Genomic DNA, 12243 nt, shown 5'->3' with positions numbered 1-12243 from the left:
CTATATAGTAGTATGGTGGATAAAATAGGTACAAGGTGAAAATAAAATAAATCTTTTAAGGGATTAAAGGAAATTAGTTTTGAACTATTCAAATTACCATTCAAATGTGAATGTGGAATAATAAAAATAGTCTCAGGCATGCAAAGTATTGCCACAAAAAAGACTCACATAGAAAAGATTCTTAGGCCCTGGCTGCTGTGGCTCAGTGGATTGAGCGTCAGCCTGCGAGCCAAGTGTCGCTGGTTCGATTCCCAGTCAGGGCACATGACTAGGTTGCACGTCAGGTCCCCAGTTGAGGGCGCGAGTGAGAGGCAACCACACGGCGATGTTTCTCTCCCTTTCTTTCTCCTTTCCCCTCTCTCTAAATAAACAAATAAATAAATTATTTAAAAAAAAGAGAAAATATTCTTGTAGAGCTCTTTCAACAGGGACCTGCCAACATGGGCCGCGTTTGCACCAAGACAGCGAAGAAGGCAGCCTGGATAACCATCATCGAGAAGTACTGCATGGGCCTGGGCAATGGCTTCCACAGCAAAAAGCGCACGTGTAAGATCGCCATTCTACCCCGCGAGAAGCTCCAAAAGAAGACAGTGGGCTCTGTCACACATCTGATGAAGCATATTCAGAGAGGCCTCGTGGGAGGCACCTGCATCATGCTGCAGGAAGAGGAGAGAGAGAGGAGAGAGAATTACGTTCCAGAGGTTTCAGCCCCGGTGATCAGGGGATCATTGAAGTTGATCCTAACACTAAGGAGATGCTGAAGCTCTTGGACTTTGGCAGTCTGACCAGCCTGCAGGTCACTCAGCCTACAGTTGGGGTGAATTTCAAAACACCACGTGGCGCTGATTAAATCCTTCTGCTGTACTGTAATATTATCAATTCACCATCAGCAACCAAAATAATAAAAAGAAAGAAAATGTTCTTGGAGAGAATTCAAGAAGAAAAAATAAATCTAGGAGATACTGTAAGAGATAAGAAGTAAGGTTATTCAAAAATTTTGGAAAGGTTTGTTGTAGGCTTAAAACAACAAAACAAACAAAGCACAAATACCTATTTTTCTCCAAAAAAGGAAAAGTTATTTCATAACAATCCAGAATTATGTTTCTTAATACCTCTTCATTATGATGAGTGAAGTACTGGGCCAGAGCTTAAAGTTCTCATCTGAGTAGAGAAACAATGTAGATATTAGGTTTAAAAAGAAAGAAGAGAAACCAAAGAAAAAGCAGGTCAAATTAAATAAAACAGAAGGTGGAAATGTCTACATATATTAGTAATTGCAACAAGTTTAAAGGGACAAACTCATCAGTTAAATGTCAAGGTCTGCTTGATTGCACTAAAAAAAAAAAAAAGGAAAAAAAAATGAGGCCCTGGCTGGGTAGCTGAGTTGGTGGGAGCATTGTCCTGCTGTGTCAAGGTTGTGGGTTCTATGCATGGTCAGGACATGTACAAGAATCAACCAATGAATACATAAATAAGTGGAACAACAAAATCGATGCTTCTCTCTCTCTCTAAAACAAGCAAGCAAGCAAACAAACAAACAAACAAAGACCCTTAGGGTAAATTTTAACCAAGAGTAATCTTGTGTAGATAAATTTATATCAGAAGAAAAATATACTTTAAGATAAAAATATTATTGGGAATAAAAAGAGATCATTATATGATGGTAGATGTTTCAGTTCACCAAGAAGATATAAAAATCCTAAACATATATGCTCCTAATAAAGTAGCATAAACAAAACCAACATTAATAGAATCATATGGACAAGCTGATAAATCCACTTTCATATAAGAGTATTTTTTAAAGATTTTATTTATTTTCAGAGAGAAAGTAAGGGAGGGAGAAAGAGAGTGAGAGAAACATCTATGTGTGGGAGAAACATCAGTCAGTTGCCTCTTGCACATGCCCTTCAACTGGGCACCTGGACCGCAACCTAGGCATATGCCTTGACTGGGAATTGAACCAGTGACCTTTTAGTTTGCAGGAGGATGTTCAATCAACTGAGCCATACCAGCCAGTGTGTAGATTCAATAGATTTTTGATCAAAATCAGACAGTATTGGATTGACAAGTTGATTCTGAAAAATATATGTAAGAATAGAAAACCAAGAATAGCCACAACTAAACTTTATTTTTTAAATTATGTATTTTGAAATTTCTTCATTAATAAGATTTTAAGAATCTTGCCTATTCATGGTCTTTTATTCTAACTATAGTATTCACTATTATAAAATTACCATATATTTGTTGCTCAACTTCAACTATTATCAATTCCTGTATCATCTTGTTTCATTTATACCCTCTTTTACTTCCCCCACTCCAGATTATTTTAAATCAGGTCCCAGACATTACATCACTTTATCCTAAATAGGGAACTCACTCTAAATGTTTTGACAACATAGTTGCAAGAGGAATCTTTTAACTCTCCTGTTAGGTTATTCATATGTTCCAATAAAATAAAACAAAAGTGGAAGTTAGATTGTGTTTCTCTTAATCTATTTTCAAATATCCTTTTAATCTTGCCAGTTTAATAGTTCAATTAAAATTTAGAAATAAATGCAAAAACATTGGATTTAGTTACCCTTTCTTTTTAAACAATCCAGAATAAAAGAGTTAACTCAAATAAATACATCAGGTAAATGGACTGTGGAATTGATATATCTCAGACATGGTGTGTTGAGTTTTAGCCTCAGATTTGGCTAAATGCTTATGATAATGAATTTTTTAAATTAATTAATTAATTTGTTTGTTTATTGATTTATTTAATTATTTTTAGAGAGAGGGGAAAGGAGAAAGAGAGGGAGAGAAACATCACTGTGTGGTTGCCTCTCAGTTGAGCCCCCAACTGGGGACCTGATGGGCAACCTAGTCATGTGCCCTGATTGGGATTGAACCAATGACACTTAGCTCGCAGGCCAATGCTCAATTCACTGAGCCACAGCAGCCAGGGCGATAATGAATTCTAACTTCTAGGTATGTTCTAGGTATGTTCAGTTTTGTAACATGCAGATTATTATTCTTTAGAAAAATAACACATTACGTACTCCAGATATAATTTGTCACACAAAGTGAGGTTTTCTCAGGAGCTATCTATATATAGGAAGTAGTCAGAGATATGTCAGTAAAATGATGCTGGGTGCTCAGTCAAATAAAAGGAGGAAAGCTTCATTCACTTACATGATAGCAACTTTATCCCAGCAGTGACTACAACGGTAGCAGTAATTAGATATTCTGGAAATGGTAGCCACATTTTGATGGTGACATCAATTATTTTCTCCCAAGTTGATGATACAAAAAAGCAGTGGGGGACCATCGACAAGGTTAAATGTTGGAGAAATGTCTCATCCAAATGTGTGATCACATAAATAAATAATCCACTTTATTTTTATCATTTGAATAGTCTATAAAAGCCTATATATTAGCAAATAGATCCTTAAAGCATTTCTAAATATTGCCATTCCCATACGTTGTTACATTCATTTTAAAAGGCAAATACTTGAGTAGTTTTTGATTTTTCACTATTTCCTCACAATATTGTAATGCATTTTAGAAAATATGCCTTTCATGTCACAAGCAGAATGACTGTTTGTATCTACAGTATTTATCTACAATTCGCTTATCAAAAGGTAGTTTTGTCTGGTAATTTTCCATATTTTTTTAAAGAGTTCTGCAAGGTCATGTAATTGACTATGGCCATCTCCACAGAATGTGAGAACCAACAGATCTTTTGCAGTTTTGATACTTATTATTTCCTTATTATTAATTTTATTATTATTTCCTTAGCTTTGATAGGAGCCACATGGTTCTCCTTTATTTTTTCTTTGGGCTTGTTCTGTAACTTTTTCTAACTTCTTGAGTTGGATGCTTGGCCTGTTCATTTTGAACAATTTTATCTCCTAAAAATATATTAGAAATAAAGTATATTTAAAATGATATACTTCCCTCTAAATACTATTTTTGCTTTCCCTCACACATTTTGACATGTAGTATTTTCATTATTATTCATTTGTAAGTATTTCCTTTATACTTTTTTTTAATGCAATGGTTACTTAAAAGTGTAATTTAGTTTCCAAGTATATGGGATTTGTAGTTTTCAACAATAAACAAAGTTTTTAATTTCTTATCTCATGGTTGAGGAGCATAGTCTATTTGATTTTGACATTTTGAAATTTGTTGAGGATTTTTTTAAAGTAACACATATGTCCTATTTTTGAAAATATACTATACTTGTTTAAAAATTCTATTTTGTTTGGGAATAGAATTCTACATATGCCAGTATGTTTAGCTCATTAATTATCTTGTTCTAATTTTTGATATTTCTACTTACTTTTTGTTTAATTGATCTGAGTATTTTGAAATAGTTTATGTTAAAAATCTCTAATTTTGATTTACTATTTCTTCCTGCTGTTGTTACACTACTGTGTTTGGAAGCTGTGATATTGATGTATAAAACTATGATATCAATAGTTCATGTTCTATTGACTTAAAAAAAAAATTGTAACCTACATCTTTGTCATTATATAAATACATGTCTTCTGAGTCACATGTAGCTGCTATTTATTTTTAAGCGTGTCTCATATTTTCATTCAATCACAGAGTTTTGTCTCTTATTAGTAAGTTTAACATTTTTATATTTATTAGAATTATTCCTAAGACTTTTTTTCTGCTATATTATTTTCTATTAGTGTTTTTTTTTTTTTTTAAACTTCTCAATGAAGTTTTCTTTTGCTGGTTTAAAAGTTATAAATGTGCCCTGGCTGGTGTGGTTCAGTGGATTGCAACCAAAGGATCACAGGTTTAATTCCTAGTCAGGGCACAAGCTGGGTTGCAGGCCAGGTCCCCAGTTGGGGGCCTCCAACAGGCAGCTGGTCACTGTTCTCTCTCTCTCTTTCTTCCTCTCTTCCTTCTCTCTCTCTCTCTAAAAAAAAAAAAAAAAAATCTCTCTCTATATATAGATATATACACATATATATCTATATATATAATCTTAAAAAATAACTAAAAGTTATAAATTCTTTTAAATATTTTTGGTAATTACTGTAAAACCCATATTCATGTTTATTTAATTCCTGTCAATTTCTAAAATCTCTACCTGTATGGTTACCTGTATTTCCTAACAAGCTAGTACTTTTGCATCTTTCTCATGTGCTATTGGATTCCTCTGTCCTGAGATCATTTATGGTCATATTGTCTAGAATTTTAGTTCTGGGATTTTATTAATAAACTTCCTAATTCTCTTTTTCTTTGCTATTAGCTTTTCTTCTCGTTTCTTACACTTCTCTTCCCAACCCTATACTTCACTTCCTCCACTTCTTGCCATGGATTGAATTTGCTTTAGTTTTGTTTTCACTGAGGCTTCTACAATACCCTGATCTGACCCCATGACTCTTGAGAATGATGAAAAGACAGTTACCATCTCCTCAACCCTCACCTATATACGAGCTTTCATTTTCCTGAGGTTTCTTGTTTATAATTCATAGTGTTTCTTGAACCTGTGGCTTTTTAAAAATTTCTTATTAGTTTTGTTAAATTAGCCTTTTCATGTCAAATATTTATTTTGCCCCTCTTTTGTCTTGTCTTTCCATTTTTCCAGTTCTGGACCAGTAGTTAAACGGTGTTACTCTCTCCTCTGGAACTCTTACCTTTTCTCTCTTTTCTGTTATTTTGCCTTTTTATGTTTCATTCATTTTTATTTACTCCCAGTTTCTAAGTTTACTAATTCTCTCTTCAGCAGCATTTACTATGCTGTTAAACCCAATCCACCGGGTTATTAATTTCTATTCTATTTTTCAGTTATAAAATTTCCACTTGGTTATTTTGTATACTTTTTACTTTTCTGCCAAAATTCTCAATCTTCAATTCAGCTTCTTGAACATAATAATTGATTTAATTACTATAATATCTTGGGTTGTTTAGGATCTTTTTCAATTCTCTTTTGTTCATGTTATCTTGTCTTCTAGTATGTGTGATTATTTTTGTTTGTGGAATGCATATCGTATTTGAACAACTGTTCATAGTAATAATTTGAAGCCTAGGATGATATTGTTAATCAGAGCAGATTCACCCCCCCCCCCACCCAGGTGTCTGGAGGCAATAACATTCTGAGGTCACCTTAATACAATTTCAGGCTTTGAGGTAGTTCAAAGCTCAGTTTACCTTTTAGAGAGAGGGAGAGGGAGGGTGAGAGAGGGAGAGAAACATCGATGTGAGAGAGAAACATTGACTGGTTGCCTCTCCTACACATCCGGACAAGGGACCAAACCCACAACCTAGGCACAGGCCCTGACTGACCAGCAATCAAACCTGTGACCTTTTGGTTTGTGGGGACCATGCCCAACCAACAGAGCTACACAGGCCAGGGCTGAATAACCTTTATTTATTTAGTTTTTGTAGCCTTACCCAAATATATGTTTTATTGATTCTAGAAAGAGAGAAGGGGAGGGACAGAGAGGGAAAGAGAGAGAGAGATCAATTGGTTGTCCTCTGCACACGCTCTGACTGGGGATGGGTGTGTGTCCTGAGTGGGATGGAACCTGTAACCTTTCTGGTGCTTGAGATGATGAGCCACTCATGCACGGCTCACTACCCCTCAGGAAATGCACCGCCTGGAAAAGTAGTCCTAAGTGTGGGGCTAAAATTCCTCAATTTCTCTCCTTTCCCAGATTCTGGCTCAGCAATTCTTCACTAATTTAACTTTCCAATGATTTTTCTAGTTTTGAGGCCCAAATGCTCCCTCACTCCTACCTCGCTATGGAAAAAACACTCTTAGGTATGCTAAGAAACAAAATGACAATGAAAATGCTAACAGTGTAACGATTACCAAGCACCAAAACAATAAAGGAAAGTGCCACCCAAGAGAGATTCTATAAATATGCAGAAACACAAGTGTAACACAGTGGAGAGAGCAAGTCAATCAAACACTGGTAACAGAGTATCTTTCCAGCTCATTGGAAGTTTTCCAACTCTGAGAACGTTTATATTCAATTTACAACATGACGGTAACTACTAGCCAATAGCGGTTGGCTGTAAGAGAGAATATAAGGCTGTGGAATTGAACAGCATTTGTTCATTCTGGGGTTTGTTCTCTGCTGTCAGCATGGCCAGGCTGGTGGACTTACCAGTGAGATCATAGTTTGAGAACCACTACCGAAGGAAGTGGTAGCATTTGAAATTCTTGAACCAAGGCTTTCTTGAATGGCCGTCACTAAATTTTTCTGTTTTGAGATCTCTGTTGTTCTCTGATTAGGTTACAATGATATGAACTCAGTTTCTACTGATTGGAGTTAAAATATTCTTCTCATATCCACCCTAATCCTCACTCCAGTTTGTATGGGTATGGGTTTAACCAGATGAATTGTGAAGATTCCCAAGTTTTAGGGATGATTTCAATCTCAGCAAATAGCATTAGATAACATATTTGGATAAATGCTAATTCTCCACTTCCCCCCACCGCCCTCCACCTGTCAGTCCCACGTTAGTTATCATTTATATTTATTGGCCATTAGTAATTTTTATGTCTGTCTCTTTTGGATCACTTCTTAAAAATTTTTATTTATTTTTAGAGCAAGGGGAAATGAGGGAGAGAGAGAAGGAGAGAAACATCAATCGACTGCCTCTCTCATGCCCCCAGTTGGGGACCCGGCCCACAACCGAGGCATATGCCCTGACTGGGACTGAACCAGCAACCCTTCAGTCCACAGGCCGGCACTCAAGCAAGTGAGCCACAACAGCCAGGGCTGGATCACTGTTTTTCAATTGATTCCTAAATTCTGTATTTATCACGAAGATTCACTATTTGTCTACTAAGTATATTGAAATATAAGGCTATTTCCTCATTTGTTCTTTGTCGCTGGCATTTCTTACTGTAAAAATATTTAAATTTCTTTTAATTTTTAAAATCACATTGATTTTGACTCATTGTAAACACTTCCCTCCTCCAATTATAAAGCTTTACCCCTGTATATATCCGCCCCCCCCCCCCCCCCCCCCCGGTCTCTTAGAGTATTGTGGTTTGCCTAAGCTTTTAATACACCTTGGGTTTAGTTTGAGAGAGAATAACTATGTACATCTTATTAAATACTACAGACTGGAAAAATCACTTCTATCAAATGGCAAATTTTTATTCATTTTCAAAACTGGACAGAATGACAACAGCTAGAACTGACTGAGTCCTTAAGAACAGCGTCAGTCTTATGTTTTTGGTTTAAGATTCTGCTATTGTCGTTTTGAAATTCTTAACAATTTTGGACAAGGGACCCCGCACTTTCATTTTGTGCTAGATCCCGCAAATTATGTAGAGAGGTTCGGCTTACAAGTCCTAGGCACTGTACTGAGCTCTTTATATATATTATTTCATTTAATCTTCATGGCAATTTTAGGTAGCCGTTTTCATTTTCCTCTTCATTTTGCTAATGGGACCATGGAGACAGGAAGATTAAATAAACCACAGAACCAAAAAGTTGCAGCAGAGGGTTTTGATCCCAGCACCTGTCACGCCAGAGCCTTGAGAGTAAGCGTCCATTTATGCTGCAGCCTGTTACAGTCGGGGGATGAAATAGGGAGGGCGCGGGGGCAGAAGGTGTCGTGTCTAAACTCCCTTAGTTCACTCTGTGGATCGTCTCTGTCCTCACCCCGCGTGCCCAGTTCTGTGTCGCGCGCTCCTGTGCGGGCCCCCGGGACTTCGCCTTCTATCCGCGGCTGCGCGCGTTCGCCTAGCAGGCGGGCACTCGCGCGAGCTGCTGTCGTGTTGCCTGTGAGTTCCCCAAGTTCACACAGGCCTCGGGTTGGCATGGCAACCAGGCAACCTGTTCCAGAGCCGCCTGCCTGCTCCGCACATGCTGCCGCCACCTCCGGAGCCGGGGCCAGAGCCTATCCCATGATGCACCGCGCCAGCCCAGTCCCCAGTGGGCCGCCATGTTGTCGGAGTGAAAGGTAAGGGGGAGCGAGAGCGCCGGAGAGAGAGAAGATCGGGGGGCTGAAATCCATCCGCATCCTACCGCTCCGCCCGTGAGTATCCGCACCCCGCAGTCCCCAAACGCTGCTCCGGACCCTCAGGGAGCAGAATGTCCCATTGTATTGGTGTTTGAGAGCGATTGGGGGGTAAGAAGGGGTTTAGAAAAGCCCCCGGGGCCCTTGCTGAGGCTTCTCACTCGCTATTCCTCGTACATGTTTTGGAGTCAGCAGCAAGGCCCCTATTGTTATCAAAGGAGGGAGGGGGTGGGGAGTGGGGTCGAAACAGGGAAAATGCTGGAGGTTTAGGTCCGGGCCCAGGGCATAGGCGTACCTCTACATTTCTGCTCGGCCTCTTTGAAGCCCCCGAAGATTGATGTTGCTATTGGGGTTGCTATTTTGATGGGTTTGTGAAGCCCCGAGTCTTCTGTGTGGCCATGAAGTGTAAATTCGTGCCACCCTCGATTTCTTCGACTTCTTGAGCTTCCGTGGCAGCGCCGAAGCAGGAGGAACAATAAATCTCTTTAGAAGCAGCCATGGCCCTTGTCTACGGGCGAGACCCACCATGGGGGAACTTTGCGAGCCATAAATGTGGAGAAGTGGCGATCAGGAAGTTTCAGATCGGTTTTTAGGTTCCTGGGTGCGTGTGGCCTTTTGTTTCCGTGAGAGCTGGTGTTTTTGGTGGGTTCTTCCTCTTTGAGCTTCCCTGTGTTGGTGCGTGTCTGTCTTAACTCAAAGAAGGGTCCACCCCTCAGTAGTAGGAAAACAGATACACAATACTAGATAGTTTTAGTCCTCACGAACGTTCTTGGTAAACATAGATCATTTATTATACTTGTCAATACCACTCCCACGTCAGGCGAGGAATCCGCTCCAGTAACTTTTTTCTCCCCTCTGTAGTAACCCCCCCCCAAAAAAAAGACACGCACACACCCATTATCAGGGAAAGTGTTTTCCTCGCCATAACTTGTAAGATTGTTACTTTTCATTGTTCAATGAAAAAGATACTGTTTTTAGTTGTCGGTAACAATTCGCTCACTTCACTCTTCCTGGGATTAAGAATGGTAGTTTAGGACGCGTTTTGGGGGTTCTGTTTTAAAGTCATTTACTTTTGAAGCCATAGCTTTGTATCTTTAGCTCTTTGGGTTTTTTTTTTTTTTTTTTTTTAATTTTTATGAAAATACAAAAACTCATCAAGACAAGCCTCCAAGATAGGTGGCTCTTGATGCAGTTTTAGTAAGCAAAATACCCAACATTTGATCCATTGCTAATTTTAACTATAAAACACTCTTGGGGATTGTTGATTGTTTATCTGGATCTTTGGGAAATACTGGATTCTGAACTTTGAGTTAGTATTTTGCCTTAGTCACAATTGAATTCATTTTGTCCAAGGCCATAGTTTTTTGAAGTTGGGTTTGAAGTTTAGTTTGGGTTTGAGATGAGCTGTTTTAAAATAAATTTATGACCATAGAATTTTTTTCTTAGTGTGGTAAAAATAAACACCTTTTAAAATACTAAACATTTTTGTAGAAAAAAAGGTGAGCCGTGGAGCTAGATTAAATCGTGTTCCTTTGTTTGAAATTTAGCCGTGTTATTAAAGCCTTTGATGTAAACAGTTTGAAAACTGTGGAACAGTAACTGGAATCAGCCCTTAATTCTAGTTGCTTAAAATACTCATTTTTATAATGTACCACTTCAAATGCTACACATAACTTTTTAGTGGGCTTTGAGAGTTTTCTAAAAAGCTCAGCAGTTTCAGTGTTTTATAATATTTAAGTAGCTGATTTAAAATTTTTTTTGTGCTGTAGTTGCCAGGATATTAATTGCAAAGCTACCCAAGACACATGTTAATTGCTTAGGTATTTGCTACTTTCAAACTGTCCCTTCTGCCAGGTTTTCTCTTGTTTTGGGAAACAGCCTTGCCTCATTAGGTAAAGCAGGAAGTCTCAGGGCATACAGATAGCTTTACAAAAGCCAGTTGTTTTGTTTGAATATTTTTATAGGAATCTCTTCCCCCCATCCCTTGTAATGAAAGTTGCGTTCCGTATGTTTCAGCGGTAAACACCCTTTTTATATGGAAATGCTTGATTAGATGAGTATTATGGCAAATCTTTTTCAGAAAAGATTGCATTTTCTGTTTTAGGAGTCCTCTCAGGGACTGTAGTGCCATTGCTTTCACTGATGGTAACTGAATTCCTGGGGTCTCAGCATAGTGACTTTAGTTTACCGAAAAGTTTTACATCTATTTTGTTTTGATTAAAAAATAAACTTGTAAGGCATAGAGGAAAGATTTTTTTCTCCCCTCCATTTTTTTAGATGAACCAGGCTCAAAGAGGTTGCTAGTTTAATGGTAAAACTTAGTGTTTGGGATTCTTGGCTTACTCTAGAACAAAGACTGTTGTTTGATACTCCCTTGTAGAAGAAAATGGAACTGGCTACTGTTGGTAATAAGAGGGCAGTGAATTCTTTTGAAAATCAAACTGAAGGCATTAGGCTGGTTAGCACTTTGCAAAGACCTATGGTAAGCACAGCAGTGACTTTTCTGATTTTGGCACTTAACCATGAACACAGTTCGATTCATGAAAGCAGAAACTGAAGTCTAGAAAGCTAGACGAACCCAATGGATTGGAATTGTTAACTGAGACCAGGCATTTCCAAATTAGGCTTTCAACAAATTACGAATTCCACTGTGTCTTTTTGCTTCTGGCTTCAAAACATGAGTTAGTTTTGAGAAGCAAATGCTTTATCAGGAAGGTTTAGTTATACTATAAAGGAATAATAGATTTCTCATAAATCTTGTGAGTCTTTCAAGTGTTGCAGTTGGGCTAGGGAGAGATAAAGCATTTGTAGCAGGTTGATCAGCCTTGAAACTGTAGACTAGTGTCTGTGGACAGATGTGTTCTGCTTGGTTACTGATTACTTTGTAGCATTTTTTTACCTCCTACAAAGTGACAAGTGTTATATATTATGTACAAATGTAGTTTTTGATTTTAAGAAACTTAAATAGTAATGTTTCATAATAACATTTTGGAGATTCTTTGTTGAACCTTGCAGAGAAGAAGGAATAGCAGATGTAGGTGAGAGAAGTCCTACATGTGTTGACTTACAGGACTGTAGCAATGGGTTGACAAAGGTAGGGTTGGGTTTGAATCTCTTGTCGCCAACTCACTAGCTGAATGGCCTTGGGCACATCATGTAACTTTTCTGTTCCTTAGTGTTTTCATCTGTAAAATAGGTATGATAATGTCTGCAATATATTTGCCACGCAATTCTTGTGTTGAGGCTTGCTTTTTTTAT

At 38.0% G+C, this 12243-nt stretch overlaps 1 protein-coding gene and 1 pseudogene across 8 annotated transcripts in view; both read left to right on the top strand.

Moving 5' to 3' along the window:
* The first annotated feature begins 440 nt into the window (after positions 1-440).
* LOC150014507 (small ribosomal subunit protein eS17 pseudogene) lies at positions 441-850 on the top strand (annotated as a pseudogene).
* Positions 851-8913: 8063 nt separating this feature from the next.
* Positions 8914-12243, top strand: part of PUM1 (pumilio RNA binding family member 1) — a 113327-nt gene continuing 109997 nt past the window's right edge. For all 8 annotated transcript variants that reach the window (XM_090268977.1, XM_090268978.1, XM_090268975.1 and 5 more), the window contains exon 1: positions 8914-9003. The gene's annotated coding sequence lies outside the window, so the exon portion shown is untranslated. The remainder of the gene's footprint in view (positions 9004-12243) is intronic.

This window comes from Furipterus horrens, unplaced genomic scaffold (assembly GCF_987537825.1).
Source record: "Furipterus horrens unplaced genomic scaffold, mFurHor1.1.pri manual_scaffold_3, whole genome shotgun sequence".
Classification (NCBI taxonomy): Eukaryota; Metazoa; Chordata; class Mammalia; order Chiroptera; family Furipteridae; genus Furipterus; species Furipterus horrens.
The sequence above is the reverse complement of the archived record's forward strand: the minus strand, read 5'-3'. Positions and strand labels throughout refer to the sequence as shown.